The following is a 17,051-nucleotide window of genomic DNA, read 5'->3' as shown; positions in this document are numbered from 1 at the left end:
CAAAACACACAGATCTCCCCATGTGGATGCACATAATTATACATCTCTTCTACCCAGCACTTCATTTTCAAAGCTGATTGACAAATAGAGAAATAATAAATATATCATCATTCAAATAAACCCTCATAAGTATCCTAGTAAACTGGAAAACCTCTAATAGCATTACATTTATTAAGATCAAAAATGATGCTGCATCTATCTCTTATTAAACATAAATGCCTTAAACAGAATGTCCTTCACAAACCTGCTAGCTCTTGCTTTCTGAAAGGTTTATAGAAACTTAGCAAGCTTAAAGATATTTTTTGATCATACCAAATAAATTATATCTTCATGCGCAAGGAGAGAAAAAGCTTGAAATGAAACCTAAATCTTATTTCATGCAATTTTATTAATTAAGAGGAAGTTGTAAAACTCCTGGGAGCCAGTTTTTCTAGCCTTTGTGAAAGCATATACAGCATATATCATATTCACAAAGTGATTGTATTTAGTCAGTGTTAGTAATTCCCCAGAAGTGAGGCTGTGGGAAAGCACATGTACCCTGCTGCTCCAGCGTCCCCCTGCTCCCTGGCTGGCCAGCTGCCGAACGGTGGCCAGAAAGCAGGCTCGGAAAAGTAAAGAAGTAGCAGCTGCCACAGTGGAGGAGGGAAAAAACACAGCAATTGTCTAGGAGCAGCTAAATTGGGAAGTGTTAATTAGTAAAACAAAAGGCTGTGATTTTCTAGTGGTTATTTTCTGCTCTGCCATATGAGGGACCTGTTTCTGACTGCCCAAGGGGCACAGTCTTCTGCTCTGGGGACAGCGATGCCTTGCTCTCATGTGTGCCTGCAAGAGGTGTCACTGGGGGACAACAAGGCTCACTTCGGGATGCCGGTCGCTCTTGGGCACTGTAAGTGATCTGAATAATCCAGGCAGATAATTGGGGCAGAGTGTGGATCATTTACACCAAAGCTGAGGAAGAAATGCTGTGACTTGTGACAGATAACTGTTTCAAAGTCTGAGTTTGGGCCAGACAGGCAGCAAGGGCAAGCTTCCCATTTTGGAAGAGCTGTTTTCTGGTGGAAGTCGTGTTTTCTTAACCATGGCAAATGCAGAGCTTCTTACCCACTAGAAGAACCCAGCACCTTAGTGCATCTGCCACGCAGACGTCACCTGCCATCTGCTGATCTCGCTGGCATCAGGCCACCAGCACCTCTCTGAAATGTGGGTGTTTCTGTAGCAGGGCCTTTTCCAGAAGAAAGTAACAAGTGATGTCTCATCTTCTGTCTCAGGGGAGAAGACGCTGGTCCTTAGATGGTGTTTTTGTAACGGTTCTGGCATGTCTTGTAAATGTTTCAACAACTTTTTGAACAACTCTTTGAACAACTACCTCTCTTCAGCTGGCACCATGTAGCTGCTCTACCATTTTTCAACCTAGCTGAAGTTATTGGTCTGGGATAACTTGCTGCTGTGGATACACAATCTTTTTTAAGGAAGGTTTTTTCCATTTCCTACTCCATCCCATCTGACTTTTCTGTTGTATGCATTCTTATTTCTCATGCAGAGAATCAGGAATCATCATAGTAGCTTGCAGGAAAGGTAATTTGTCCGAGTAAAATCTGCTGCTAACATAAATGCCAGCTACACACTGGGGCAGGGGGGAGATGGATACGTTAGGAATGTCATAAGTTGTCTATTTCTCCTGTCTTGACCCAGCATCTCCTGGGAGGTTTGAGTTATATCAGAGCATAAATACTTGACGGGCTGGAGCCACAGGTTTCAGTTTTCTCTCATTCATGGTAGTGAGAGTCAAGATCCTTTCCTGCACTGTCTTTGATTCACTGCCCCAGCCTTGTGCCTGAATTACATACCTGAGCATCTGGTTTTCCAAGGCTCGCAGTTCCCACCTCCTGAAGAGGAGTGGAGGAGGCTTGGAAAACATTACTGTCCCAAAAATCTTGACAGCATACGAAGATAGACCCAGCCTTGTATTATCCCACTTTCTAGTGATGTAATGTAGGGCACAGAGCCAGCTGCAGGAGGAATTTTGCTCTGTGAAGTCACAGAGTCACGAAGCAGATATGTTTCCTTTTTGCTGAGGGTCTGGGAAGTCAGAGATGATGAACAGAGACGAGGCAAAGGCAGAAGATGGGCTCACAGACATATCTAGTGGAGCAGAGCTTGTGCTGGAGTCCTGAGCCCACCTGAAGGCTCTTACCTTGAGGAGGGGGAGCATGGGGCTGCAGACCATCCCCTCAGAGAGACCCTTCCTCAGGACGGAGAGGGATGCCAAAAGCCAGGAAAGGCGTTTTCTTCACATGGCCCGATGCTTTGCACGGCGGAGCTCCAGCTGCAGCTGGGGCCTCAGAGCACTATGGCAGTTGTCAAATAACGAGTCAGAATCATCATTTCCATATCCTATTCAATATAATGATTCCCCAGGAACACTTCACTGTGATGCAAGGAAATAAAACCCAATGTATCGTAGGAACTCAGGAGGGCTCTCTCAGAGAGGAGTGAGTGATGCACTGGCATTTGTGTCCAGCCACATTCAACCCAGCCAGTACGGAGCCACTGGACCACATCTATGCTCAGGTTCAATAGTGCATGCCCTCCATTTAGGTTTGTGTCCCAGGAAACAGGATTTGACCTCTCACTGCTCCAAAGAGGTTTCCTCACATTCTCCCATGGCTCTTACTCATGTTTCTCATATTTAGTATGGCCACACACTGGAAAAAAGCTCTTTCGGTCACATAAAACTCCTCCGTCCCCACTCCCTCTCTCCTCCCGGACTATGCAGGGCCACATATTTGGGTAAACTATGTGGAGGGGTTTTCTGTGTTTGCTTTCTGACATTCTCTGATGACAAAATCATGGATTAATAAAATGTACTTTCTGAGTATGTACACGTGCTGCTGACACAGTTGTTTTGGCCAGCAGCCCTTTTCCCATGACAAAGTTCGGGAGCTCGCTCTCTCTGGGAGGCGCCTCCTGAATTTTACTCGCTACCCTTTGCATGTCAAAAGCAGGAATGTTGGCTTCTGGGATGACAGGAACTAGCTCTCTTAAAACACAACCCAGAGCGGCTATGCTGAGCTACGATCCACATGATGACATACTCTTGTGTAATTTAGGGATAGGACAAATACTTCATTGACCTTTACTCTGATATCTGCTTATTTATCTGCACTAGCTGAACAGCCAACGGCTATATCTCACCCTCAGCAAACAGCAAGTTCTGTCAGCACCGCAAATACCATTTGTTGTTTTATTTTATGGCAAGGAAGGAAGATTACCTTTTTATTACTGCTTTCAGGGATGCCTCTCTGCGAGGCCTGCTTTTCTCCACCCTGGATGTTTGGAGCTTTCATACCCTGGGCCAGATCTTGCCCTCTGGCAAAATTCTGCCCTGTACAAGTTCTCGAGCATGTTGCATGTCTGATGAGACTGACAGCAGTCAGCTCCAGGCAGAAAAAGAGGATCCTTATCTAAACGTCTGTGAACTGGGTGGGGGGGAAGGCACTTTTGTCCAGGTCAAAGATGGAGTTTCTAGCAAGTTCCAGCTCAGTTTCTGTACGGCTGTTGTATTCTTGGTATAAGAAGAGGGAAAGAGTCAGCCTTTGACTAGACCTTTGCAAATTATACCTCCGTTATCATCTAAAATGCTAGTGTAGCTAGGCCTTTATTTTATTAGTTGCAGGGAGTATAAAGCAAGCTTGTCTTACGGAAGCAGCTTCTCGCCCCATCAGCACCAGCCTGGCATGAGAGGGGTGTCTCGTTTTTTATTTTCTTGGTTCAGTTAATGTGGCTTATTTCACACTCGGAAGAGCTAGATCCTGGAATTTAGCAGGGGAGAAATTTAATTTCAAGCTTGAACATGAAGTTTGGGATCTGGTGCATATTTCCAGTTTCCTTTAGCTTGTGCTCAGCACCAGTGACTAGATTACTGAAAGGACACCTTCCCTCAGTACTCCCCTTATTTATACTTAGGATAAATGTGAGACAGAATCCTGAACCCAAACGTCTCCCAAATTTTGAGGTAACTTGGACCTGGCTCCAACATTTTCAGAGATTCTTTCTCTAGGAATAAAACACTTCCCTCCAACCTGCATTTTGGAGAAGTTCATACCCCATTTAGCTTGATCCCTAACCTATCAGCCTGCCCTGACAGGGTGTCACTTCTCTACTGAGTTCTGCACGGTCCTTTTTCCAATCAGTGTTTTGTCTGCATTTTGTGACTGAGCCAAAGACCACAAAAGCCTTACAAGGGTGTCTTCGTGGGCTTCAGGGACAGCTGCGTTAAGCTACGACATGTGTTTCCCTGTGCCTTCAGTCGTAGGTTTTGGCAAAGTTGTGAAGAGATTTGGTTCTGTCTTGCTGAAAACAAGGAATCCTGGCGTTTATTTGAGTCACCCTTTGCTTCCTTCTTCCTGTGCTGAGATGTTCAATAACTTATGGACGTCTTCCTAAGCAGTGTTAACATTTGATCCAGAAACCTTTGGTGACAGGCTGATTGATATACAGCCGCAGGCTAAAAAAACCCCCACTTTTCCTGGACTCAGTCCAATAGCTTTGATCTAGAAACTGAAGAAATTTGAAAATGTTTTGTACTAGGAAAGAGAAAGACGTTTTCCAGAACCTTGAGGAGATGTTGTCCAAAATGAACTGTTACACACTAAGGTGGAGATGACATATAAAAGAGTAAATACACAGCAAGGCTGAATTACTCATGGAGAAAGGAAATTGGCTGCTTACCTTTGGGAATGGAAATCTGAATTAACCTAAGGTTTTAAAATGAAATAAGTTGGATGGTTTCAGCCCTCTCCCTGAAGTGTGATAACGTCAGCATCACATCTTGATCTCTTCTGGAAGTGTCCTTTCTTTCTCTCCTTTTCCTTCTCCCACAGCATATTGTTGCAGTATTGTTGTTGTCAGCTTGTCATTCTGATGGTGTTTTCTGCTTCTCCCAAACTTAAGGTGAGCAGAATTGCAATTGGGCAAGCATATATGGAGCGCTCCTGCTTGGTATTCAGTGGCAGGGACAGATGGCTACCGAGCGGCTGGTGGGCATAGATGTTCAATACCAATGCAGTCTGCACAGATTTATTTTCACGGTCTGTAATTCCGAGGTTTCCTAAGATGCTAAATGCAATTCTGAACATTTTCCTGTCACGCTGTGTGCATGTGTGTGCTCGTTGTTTGCTTGTGTGTGCATGTGTACGTGTGCATGCGTGCATGTGCACATGCTTGTGCTGGGGAGCCTCTGGGGTGCCTGGAATTTTCTTGCCTTGAAGGAGGGATCATCACTCCCCTCCTGTCTTCAGAAAATAAGATGGCACTGTGATGAGTCGATAGAGAAGTCCTGGTCTGCTGTGAGCATTTTTGGTCTCAAAACTGGTATGCAGATTCAAAGAGTACTTGAACTCATCTATATTTATTGTTCTTCCCTCTTTGCCATGGCTTCTATTCTCTCTTCTTCCTGACAACCCAAACAAACAATGTTTCACTCCACCTCCTCCCACTTCAGCTTGCACAGTAACAGATATATGGACCTAATTGCTAGCTTAGTTTCCTTCCTATCCTTGTCTCCTTCCTCTCCTCCCAGCTCAATTTCTGGCTTATTTAATCCACCTACTACCAGATGTTTCCAATGTGCAAAAGTAACTTCTAGATACCTGCATGGGAGGCTTGTCTCATTGCAGGGGGAAACCTGTTTGTTCAGGCAAAGGTATTAACTACACCGACATATGCGGCCATGTCTTTTAAAGCGTGGATATCTGCAAGCCACCACTCCGGAAGTCAGGTCTTCATTTTAGTCCTGCTTTCCCTGACAATCTACTGTCAAAAAGACAGCAGAGGATGACCACGCCAGACAAGCAACCCTAGCGTGGAGGGATGGGAAGGGCAATTGCATCTATTCCACCTGGAAATTCTATATTTAGAAAAATAATCCAGATTTCTGGGTACTGGAGATGAACAGAATGGCCCAAAGCAGCTACAACATGTCAGAATTTATCCCATAATAGAAGCTGAATGTCAAGAAGGATTAACCATTTAGGCAGATAATGAAAACTGTTACATTTGATAGGGTAATGGGAAATATAAATCACTGTGCTACATGACCTAAGGCAGCTTTTAACAGACCAGAGTTTGGAAAAGACTTTCCCCATGGGCAAAGGGACAGATTATTCTTCAGTTTTCCATAGCAGAAATTCTCATCTCAAACTCTGAAACATTTGCTACTAAAGGATATGGTTCCCTGAGATTTTAAGCTGGCCTGAGGCTGGACTGCAACAGGCTCCCACTTTCCACCCTTCCTACTTTTCCATGCAGGAGTGTCCATCAAACTGAAAATGAGGGAGTTTCATCCATGGGGACCCTCTGAAGGGTGAGTGGTGACTGGAAAAGGTAACATCCCAGGGGCTGAGGCTGTCCTTGGCACCCGTTCTGGGAAGCGCGTAAGCACCTATGTAACTTAAGGTAGATTTAAACACCTCTCTATTCAGCATCTAGATGCTGCTTTGCCCTTAATCCACACCTCTGGACTGTTGACAACCTTTCAAGCCTGTTTATATGGAATTTGAGCCTGTTCTAGTTGCCTAAGTAGGGCTGCTAGGTCTGGCCCAGTGCCTGAGTTTTGTTTTAATTAGGCCCTTAATCTGCCTGCTCTGCCGTGTGCTGTGCAGTTCCCCAGTGCCACCTCATGGCTCCTCCAGGTTTTATTTATTGACACTTGTCCTGTTTCACTCTGGATTCCCCCACCTGTGTCCTATAAGCCCCTTACCGCTTACCTACAGCTGGCTGGCGCCGGGGCACGGCTGCAGTCCCCAGGGCCCAGGGAGGGAGCCGCCAGCGTCAGTTGTCCCCACCGAGCGCTCACAGGAGCCAGGGGAGCACTTCTAGGCTCGGTGCACTCCTTGCACAACGTGTTTGCAGGCTCTGTAGGTGCCGGAGTATCTCAGAGAGGCTCAAAGAGGGGATCAAGCAGGTGACTACTCAAGGTGAAGAGAGAATTATGCCTCCCAAAGTAAGCATAAACTGACGTTACACCTAGTGTTAAGAGCATGAAGTTAAACACACACTTATGCATTTTGCTGAACTGGACACCTTACCATATCCAAATAGGGACTGTTTCTGCAACCCCTGTGTGTAGGAATAATGCACACACATATATGTATAAGATTAGCAGATACAAAACAACTGGGGGGGACAGCAGAGGAGGATGCTGGGGGAGCTCTAGCCCACTCCACAAGCCCACTTAATTCAGCCCATGCATACACATTCAAACGCTGCAGCAGGTAACGCACAGCTGTGTAGCCTTCTCCATCCTCAGGCCAGGTCCAGCCAGCACCAGCAGATTTTCCTTGTGCAGGGGAACCACTTAGGTGTCTTGCTCTCACTTTTTTGGGTGCCACGGCACACCAAATCTAAGTTCTGGGACTCCCACTTCATCTGTGTTAAAACGGGAGAAAACTGGTACAAACAAGCACACAAAAAAATCAGAGAGTTTATTACACCAGCCAGAGAAGACAATGGAGAAAACGTTCCTTTCTGTCCTGGTTTATACCTTTCCTTCCCCCTCCGATCACCCTGAACCAGCACTAGAGTGATTGTGTTGTGAGCTGGCTCTGAAAGCTAAACAGGCTGAAAGCTAACTGTCCAAAAAGCAAGAAGTGGTTTGTTTTCAGGCAGGATCATATGTGAAAAGGCCACCTTAGGCAGTCCTCAGGTCTTGCTGGGAGGGGAACCTCCACACCGACTTTGCTGGTAGGGCTGATGCGCGCGTTGCTGCAGTCTGGATGGACCCAGCTCCCACTGGATAAAGATCCCCAAGCTCTGCTCTTCCTAAGAAGTTTGGCTGCTTTGTGCTGAAGTCTTTTAGCCAGCAATAGAGACACGAAGAGTCTCAGTCCTGCTCTTCAGCCTGTAATGTAAACACTGCTAAACATGGGTCAGGTACAAAAAAAAAGTTCCTTTTGCAGAAGAGTTGGATAACCAAAGTATTATACACAGAAGCATTCCTATTAACCACAAAATCACAGCACCCATTTTAGCTGTCTGCTGTATATTAAAACCAATAATCATGCCAGAAGTTGCTCACTGGTTGTGTCCCTGATACAGAAGAGAGACGCTTCAGTTCTTGCTCAGAAGTTGTGGAAAATAAAGCAAGCCCCACTGCAGAATGCACTAGAGCCTCTAAGCACCGCTCAGAGCTCCGTTTTCCTGGCCCAGCAGCTCCGTCCATCTGCCTGCAGCTGCCCGGCCGAGAGGGCCTGAAAGGCGTTTCTACACTACTGCCCTTCCTCAAGGGAAATCCGTCTGTGGGGGACAGCTCTCCTTCGGAGTCATGGCCTCGGCATGCCGTGAGTGTCTGTCCAGTCCAGCTTTTCCCTGAAGCATTTCTGTGGAGTCAGGAAGAAGGAGGAATGATATTCTGGTGCCTCACACCTTCTCAAGAGAAGCCCGTGTATCCAACGCAATGGAGATACCAGGGTGAAATAGCAAATACCAGTATCTGGCTTTATAGCTCATTTTTTCTGGATGCCTAACCTGCAAAGGGAGAGTGCGTGCTGTCTTTGTAAAGCAGTAATGGGCATTATTAATGATTTTCAATTAAAAAATAACAACAATAATGTGGACAACAATGCCTCTGGGAGGGAGGCTGCTGTGCCATATGTTGGCAGGCAAACACCAGGGGAATCTCTACCAAGGGCACTGGGAGGCTGGCCTGGATTGTGCTCCTTGCTAAGCCGACGTGAGGTGGCAGTGTTTCAAAGTTCAGCTGCAGCACTAGCACTGCTTAAGCATTCCACTGTCATCCTCCTGTAGGGTAAAGATCATCAGTAATACTCTTCTGTAAGGAGTCATTTGCCTCCTGTTTGTTCTTAGGGTTTATTTAATAAACCCCTTCAAGGGAACAGCCTCTAAAATTTACAGGAGCTGATTCTGAGTCTCTATTTGAAATACTACTGTCTTGTTTGCATGTAAGATAGTGGCGCATGAAAATTTTTGGTATAATTTAAGGTGTAAGTTTATACCAGTCTAGCAATATAAGCTATTTTAATATGAGAAGCCCTATGCTGTTTTATCTTATGTCAAATTTGGAAGTACTTAAACTAAGCCAGATAAAGCCACTCTTACGCTGTTAAGATCGTTCAGCTGGAAGTCTCTAGTATATAAAGCATTGTCATAATGGGCAACTTGTCTTACGTTGACAGTTTTCTCATATCTGCACACAACCACAGTCGCAGAGAGATGCTGTAACACATTTGTTTACAGCATCACCTTATGTGCTCTATGAGATAGCACTGTATTGGGCATCACAGCGGGGGATACATCAGACAACTCCAGTGCAAAGGGATATGGGTCTCAGTTGTCCCTAAGGAGAGTGCTGGCTTGTAGGGTGATTTGCAGGGTGGCCCTTGCAATTGCAAGGCAGCACCTCTCTCTCTCTCCCCCTTCGTGACTGTACAGGAGCGAGATCAGTGTTGGCAGATCACATCAGCCCAGCCTGACGTACAAAGCCCTGCAGCGGGAGACAGGCTGTGTCGTGGGGCCTGTGAATGCACGAGCGGCATCCCCAGCCCCAGGGAGGTGTGAGGCTGGAGCCCACGGCATGCACTTCAACTGCTGGAACGCAAGTCTGTGCTCAGGGTCCAAAATCAGTCACAATGTTTTAGAGAGGCATGTTAGAGCAATGCATATGACATAGCGTGAAATGAGCAGGAGCCTTAAGTGCTGCAGAACTGGCCCCCACCTGCATGTAAGCCTTCATTTTAAAGACCCTGGCATCAGAGAGATTTTCCCAAGTAACTGCTGGTAAAGTAGAAATCGCCAGGTTAGAGGGTCAGAAGATTTGCTGAGTCTGGGGAAATTTGTTGCTGGGTAACTTTAAAAGGAGTTACATGAAGTCAGGGTACTTTAAGATGTCTTCTACAAAGGTCTAGGATCACAAATTTGAATCAAGTCTTGCTGTCTGAGAAAGCTGCTTGGCTCGTAAATCAGTCTCTGTTTACAGCTGCTGGTGACAGATCCCACGCTATTAAAGATGATGTCATTTTGTAGTGAAATATCTGTTTTTCCCATGGCAAAGATGGATCTGCCACCCCAGATCAGCCTTTTGGCTCATCACATCTTGATTTCTGCCTCCAGGGACGGACAGTGGATGGTGCTGTAAAAAACAGTAGTTCTCTTCACTCACACTTTAAAATTCATATATCCCCTGAAATGGCGCTACCTGTTTGCCTCATCGCCTGTACGTGCTCAACTAATGCCCTAATCCATTACACTTGACTACCTTTTCAGTGTCTTGCATCATGTCAGACCTTGCTGACAGTACAAAACATACTGAATTTGTATTTATTCAGCTGTACCACTGAAGATTTAGGTGCCTGATTCCCTGTTGTTCTCCAGTGCATATGCAGGGCTCTCCAGGAAACTGCAGCTAGGAATTTTTATTAGCAGCCTTTATAAAAATCGCTTCTGGCCCAATCGGTAAGCGTTTTCTAATAAGCATGTTCCAGAATGGGTAAAAGAAAGAATGGCTACACTTGATTTAGTCAATTGCTAATCACAGCATATTTCATTCACTCAAAGAAAGTATGCTATTAATGCACACACACGCACTGTTTATCTAATCATCTATCTATCTATCTATCTATCTATCTATCTATCTATCTATCTATCTATCTATCTATCTATCTACCTACCTTCCTACCTACCTACCTACCTACCTACCTACCTACCTACCTACCTACCTACCTACCTACCTACCTACCAGAGAACAGAAACAGGCACACATGAATAAAGTAAACGTGGATATCCTGCCCATCAGCTCTATCCACCCGAGTGGTCTGAGGCTGGAGGTTTGGGCTGGGCCCCGCAGCATGCCAGCAGCACACACCCTGCGCCTCCGTGCCTGCCTTCCCCCCACTGCTGGGAAGGGCGATGCGTGGCCGCTGGACGGACTGTGGTTCCTGAAATCTTAGAGTGCTGCTAGATCTTAGGCCGAGCAGCTACATTTTTTTTTTTCATACAAAAATTACCTCTGGAGGATCAAAGGGAAAAGATTTTTTTTACTTCTTGGCCTACAGACTTTACAGACGTTACTGTTGCTCGCACATAGAATCACTGCAAATGGCTGCCTCTGAACAGGCAGTGAAATGCCTGGTTTGTGAAGTGCCTTGTTTGATATTGTAAAGTGTCCAGGAATAAGAGTCACAGTGGGTCAGAACTGTAACTTCAGAGTCAGGCCAAACACATGGGAACTGGGAGGTGATCCTTCAATGAAGGATTTACAGTGTTCTGGCACTGGAAATGGGCCTTAAATATCTGTAGCCTCTGTAAGGTCTCTTTCCACCGCCAGACTGGTATAAAGAGGTTTTCGTGCAAATGAGAATTTGGCCCCTGGGAGTTCTGCCTGGTTAAAATCATTTGGATTTGGACATGAGTTACTATAAATCTAGGCTAACTGTTGTTCCTCCCTGTATTAAAAACTGATGTTCTAGCTGGTTCTAATGCTGACTAGCCACTCCCCCAGTCACAAAGGGACTTGCGCCTAGTGCTGCACATAAAAGACACACAGAATACTTTAGATAACTTTACAAGAAAGCCCTTTGCCCCAGCAAGGGAGCTCGGGGTTGGTATTTAGAGCAAAGAAAACCCTGACCACCACGAATTGGAAAACAATATGCAAATAACAGAATAAGCAAATTGAAAAAAGGGAAATGGAAGTGGCACTCCAAGGCAAAATCCTTTCAACGAGACAGCTGAAATGAACGCTCAGTGTCTTCTGGATGTAGCCAGCTGATAAAAACATTCACTGGTGAAAAATGTCATTACTCTGAAAAAGAAATAAAGATTAGTACTCAGAAATGAGGAAAAGGCTGGAAGTCCCTGGTGACTGAAAGACGAAGAACAGCATCGTTTAGGCTTTGCTCGTTGTTGTTGCTAACTCTCCAGGGAGACCAGGGCTGTGTGCTTCGTAAGCTTTATTGGGACTGCATTGGCATTAATCATGTGCCTGAAGGCAACATGGCATGTTGTTTGGCAAATGATGCTATGTGATATAATGGAAGGAAGGACTCTTTTTTCTCCTTTTAGTAATGGTTGCTGCACCTAGACTTGTTTCTGATCTCACACTGATTTTATATAGCGATTTCACTGATTTATACTGGCATGTAAAGCAAAGCAAGGCCAGGAGGTTGGGGTGGATACATATCCGATCAGTCGTCGTTCATCTGAAAGCGTTCCGTGAAGTGCAGCTGGGTAATACTAATGATTTTACGAATTGCAAAACTGGAAAATGCAGAAGAAAACAAAATGAAAAAAAATCTTCTTTTCCCTACATGTCTAGAGAAAAGAAACTTGCTTGTGCCACAGGAAAACAAGGCTTTATTATTGTTTCCTGTGTTCATGCTTTATTGTATTGGTTTACACCATTATGAAAGGAGATCTGGATTCAAGAAGTCTGTTAGAAAAAAGGAGGCATAACCTAAGTGCTCGTGCGAATAGTTTGCTTAGAGTTATGGATCTACCCAAGGTCTGACCTAGGATGTGGATGTCCCAGGTCATTCCCAACAGGCAGTTTGGAAGAAGCCATCCCATTTTCTTGGAAAGGAGAGTTTAGGCAGGCAGATGTGGGCTGCATTGCGCTGCTTGTCCGCAGTGCCAGAGAGCAGTCTTTGACCTATTTGTTTACTAATCTGGATACAGCCCTGGTGACCAACAGTTAGGGAAATAGTGCTATCTAAGTGGGATTCACTGAGTTTCTTCGGGGGACTGCACTATTGGTGTCTTTGTAGAATAAGCTGGGTGGCTCAGGGATGATGCAGGGCAAGACTTTTTCTTCAGTGCTGTAGAGGTAGGTTGCTGTGGTACAAGCCCAAGGATGGGGGCAGTCTAATTATCCTGAAAATTTAGATTATTTAAGGCTCGTTAACACTAACTGAGCAATTCACTGCTATCATTTTTTCCTGGATGACAGTCATTGGCATCGGCCAGCAGTTCAACAGGTCACGGCTAAAGCGGAAATGATATTACTACAACTCCTGCTCCCAAACTGTGGAGTCCAATGGCTGGAGTTGGACTCTGCTGCCTTTTGCCATTGCTGTCCATCCTTCAGCAGCAGGCGGTGTGTCTTGGCATACCTCACTCTGGGGAGGAGGCTAAGCCCTCTGTGGTTGCATTATGTACAGGCTCCTGAATTTTACAGGTGTTCCTGAATTGCTTATTTAGTCCTTGGTAGTGGACCTATTTCTAGCTCACAAGTTCTGCCGGTGCTGGGAAGGGAGAGAACACGCTCCTCTGCCATTAGGTATGATGTCTTACTGACTTAGCCCATTGGAAACAATCTTCTGAGCAGTGGGGTAGGGTGCATTGTGCCACCAAGGAAAGAAAATTAAAGGTTCTTGATGATTAGCCAGGGAAGCTGTCACTGAGCCCTGCCCAGAGCACCAGGAGACAGGGCTGGTCCCATTCTCATAGTCCCTGAGGATAATATAATCCCCTTGATGTGAGACACCTAAGTGGAGAGCAAGTTTTGTGCTGGAATGGTGCAGACCAGTGTGTCAGCATCCCCATTTTTTAGCATACCCAAACTTTCAGTGCACCAGGAACCGTGGCTGCTGTACACCAGAGCTGGTTTTGTTGTACTAAGCCTGATCCCAGCATACAGAAACATCTTCTCATTTTCTGTAGCAGCACTGTTGTGCTTCTTTCCAGCACCTCTCCTCTACACAACATTAATGCTGTATGAAAGTAAGATAATACAAATGTCAAGTCTGGAGTCCCTCTGGTCCTACAGTATGACCAAAGAAAACTTTGCTGCACTTAGAGGGATGTTTATGTCATGTTTTAAGGATCCTCTAAGGAGTTAAAAGGCACATAGTGGTGACATCTTTCATGTCCCTCCATCGGATGCCTTGGTTACCAAGAGGTCAATAGTGCAGGACTTTTCAAAAGATGGCAATCAGAGCACTAGTGTTGGACGCCTGGGAGGAGTTTGGGCCCCTTGGCATTTTGCCCTTGCCTGTTGCTCTGCCAGGCTTGGCTCTCCTCTTTCAGCCTTCTCTCTCTTGGGGAGGACCATCCTTGACACGGCTGCCAGGGAGGCAGCAGCGGGAGCAATAGCAGAGCAGCAAGGGGGAGAACCAGGCTGTCACAGGCTGGCGCCAGGGAAATCTCAGCAGGCTGCACGGGAGGCGCAGGAGACAAAACCTCAAATTGTGCCTAGATGTTCGATAGGACGATGGGTAAAGGCAAAGGTTTGGAGTCATCTTTTCAACAAATTGAACTAGCGTGACTGTGATGTAGAGATTAGAGCTCTGTCAGTTGCTCCATGCAGACAAAAAGGTGTGTGTATATAGCTTCAGCCTTGCCAGATGAAGATATTTGTTGGGTTTTACCTGATTTATTGGGGGGGGGGCAGGGGAGGGTTTGGTTCGGTTTGGTTTGGGGGCAGGGGGAGTTTGAGCCTTTGGGCCATATTTTAAAGATTTCCCCCATAAAACACAAGAACTGCAAACTTCCTGCTTGCAAGAAATGAAAGCCCTGATTCTGATATACTCACAGGGCTCCAAGTGAAAGGGCTTCAAGTGGAACAAAGAATATTATAAGATTTATAAGATTCAGAATTAAATTACAAGTACTGTAAATATTGGAATTGCATCTTTCTCTAGTTCAGTAAATAAGAAACCTCTGCTTGTCTCATTCAAGTGGTATTAGTAAGTAGTTGGAAGACATGAACGCTACAGCCTCCTCCTGGTAGCCAGAACACCTATCTGCTAGGTGCTTCTCAGGAACATTTACCTTCTAAACTCTTTCCAAGGAAGTTATTAGCATTTATTTCAACGTACCTTCCAGTACACAGTGGTGATGCTTTTTCTCTAATAGAACTTTATTGTTTGCCTCTTTGCTCACACAGCTTTTTTGCTTATACGCATTTGTCCTAATAGCAAGCTGCAGATGCATCAGAGGGCAGCAGCCATAAGTTACCCATATATTGCGTTCCCCTTTTTCAGCACTCTCTGGGTTTATACTAAGCTGAATGAAATGTAATATTCTTAATAAATAAATCACTCAGTGAAAGATATGTGGGGAGGCAGGAACAAAGGGAGAAAAAGCCCTGTCTGCTTTTGGCTGGCAAACTTCAGAGCATGCTGGCCTACCGTCTTTCATCGTTGCAGAATCATACAGCAGCTTCTCAACCCTTTATACACAGGCAGGCTTGTATTTGTGGTTGCAAAGAAAATCCTTTCAAGTGCAAACAGCACTTAAACTCCTTGCTGTCTAAGAATATCTCTTAGAGGTGCAAGCTCTCTCTGTGCTTACTGCCAGGATATTAGCTCTGAATCTTAGCACTGACACAGCCAGAAATATGAACATCTCTAATAAGTGCATGCTAGTTGCTAGGTCTCTGAGCTCTTTTCAAACAAAACCAAAGTGTCACATCTATTGGACCTGATACATCTGTGGGCCCTGACCAAGGGAAAAAGTGCATGTCTGTGTATGTACTTTCCTAGCTCTGCATTTGTTTTCAGAAGTGCTGAGCATCCATAGTGCAGGGAGGCTTCTCCCCAGGGTATAGCAAAAACGGGTTGCTCAGAAGGCTTTTTTCTCCACGTGAGCTCCAGCCTAGTGCAGTGTGTGCTGCAGGCCAGGAGACAGGGAGCAGTCGTGCCGCAGCACGCTGCCCTGGCAATGTTGCTGTCACTGTCACAGAGCTCCTGCGAGTGAGCTCCAGCAGGAGCAGCAGGTTCTTGACAACGCCAGGCATCCTGGCTGCTTGGTGGGCATGAGTGGTACTCACTGGTGAAGTGGTGCATGGGCATCATTTCAGAACAGGGCTTTCACAGAGCTGCTCTTGGCATTTCCACAGTAGAGCTTTCACCACGTGAAGGAGAATGATTTTGGGAAGAGGAGCAATAAGGTCTAAAAGCAAGAAAATGAAACCCTTAGACCAGCTGATCTGTGTTCTGCTGATGTGCAGTTTCATCAACCAGCGACAGCAAAATACTGCTCCATGTCACAGCAGGCTTGGAGAAGGGTATGTTCTTACTGCCCCACAGAAAGCAGTGATAATATTCCTGATCCTTTTCCTCCAAACAGATCCTGTGTGAATCTGATCTAAAACCTGATGCACAGGGAACAGCTGCCTTTTGGGCTAGACCTAAAACTGCATTCTGCCTTTTTGCGTGGCTCAAACTCTCAAACACTCAAAAGGCGAGCCTTTTGCATGGCTCACCTGGAAAGTGAAGGTGAGCCCTGTGTTTCTGGGGTTTTCTCGCAGGCTCTGCACTCACGTCCTAGGTGTTCCTGTGTCTAGACTTCCCCATGCTGTTGTTTCAGAGGTGTCCACCTGCGCCTGGTGGGTTAAACAATCTTCTTCCTACCACTCCACCGAGTGCTTTGGGATTTCTGATGAAAAAGGGAGCAGCAGTGTCAGTTACTATTATTAGAGTGACATTTTTACGTTTATTGACATTTCCTTCAGTTTACCAGTATCCCAGAGCCAAGTCAAACAGCCCCACCTCCTCTTGCTGTTCTTGCTGACAGCTCTCCCTGGTTCACCTTGTGGTCATATGTTTCCAGGCAGCGCTGTGCTTTAGTTTCATCGGGCATTCATGCCGATAGTCCCTGTTAGAGGAGTCAGCCAGCCAGCTCCTCCACCCCAGCCCAGGCTGTTCTGCCTTTGTGCTCCTCTTTCTCATTACAACTGCCTCTGGCTGTGGTTAGACTTTGTCCCGTCAGCGGGAGGAGCAGCCAGAGGACGCTTGCACCATCACAGCCAACATTCTCAGAACATGCCTCCCTTATCACTCAGCTGGAGGGCACGGAGTCCCTGGGTGGGACAGTACAGCAAAGCTGACCTGAGAAGCCATTTAAAAACATCTGCTTCTCCTTCTCTGCAACATCTGAGATGCCAACCCTTTCTCCCATCGCAGGGGTGGAAAACCACCCAGGCTCCACCAGCCGAAGCCTATGCAGCACAACCTGGGTATTTGCACCCTGGCTTCCAGTGACCCAGCTGGGTAAATCTGTTCTGACCGAAAGATGCACTTGTGTTGGCAGCCCGT

At 45.9% G+C, this 17,051-nt stretch overlaps 1 long non-coding RNA gene across 1 annotated transcript; it reads right to left on the bottom strand.

The window, feature by feature from the left end:
- Positions 1–7,463: 7,463 nt before the first annotated feature.
- On the bottom strand, positions 7,464–16,674 carry LOC142055833 (uncharacterized). Its single transcript, XR_012660080.1, has 3 exons — positions 16,506–16,674; positions 16,220–16,392; positions 7,464–10,147 (listed from the first exon to the last, which is right to left on the bottom strand). It is a non-coding gene; the product is annotated as an uncharacterized LOC142055833 (long non-coding RNA).
- Positions 16,675–17,051: the final 377 nt, after the last annotated feature.

This window comes from Phalacrocorax aristotelis, chromosome 3 (assembly GCF_949628215.1).
Source record: "Phalacrocorax aristotelis chromosome 3, bGulAri2.1, whole genome shotgun sequence".
NCBI lineage: Eukaryota > Metazoa > Chordata > Aves > Suliformes > Phalacrocoracidae > Phalacrocorax > Phalacrocorax aristotelis.
Note: the sequence above shows the minus strand (reverse complement) of the source record. Positions and strands in the feature narration are given on the sequence as shown.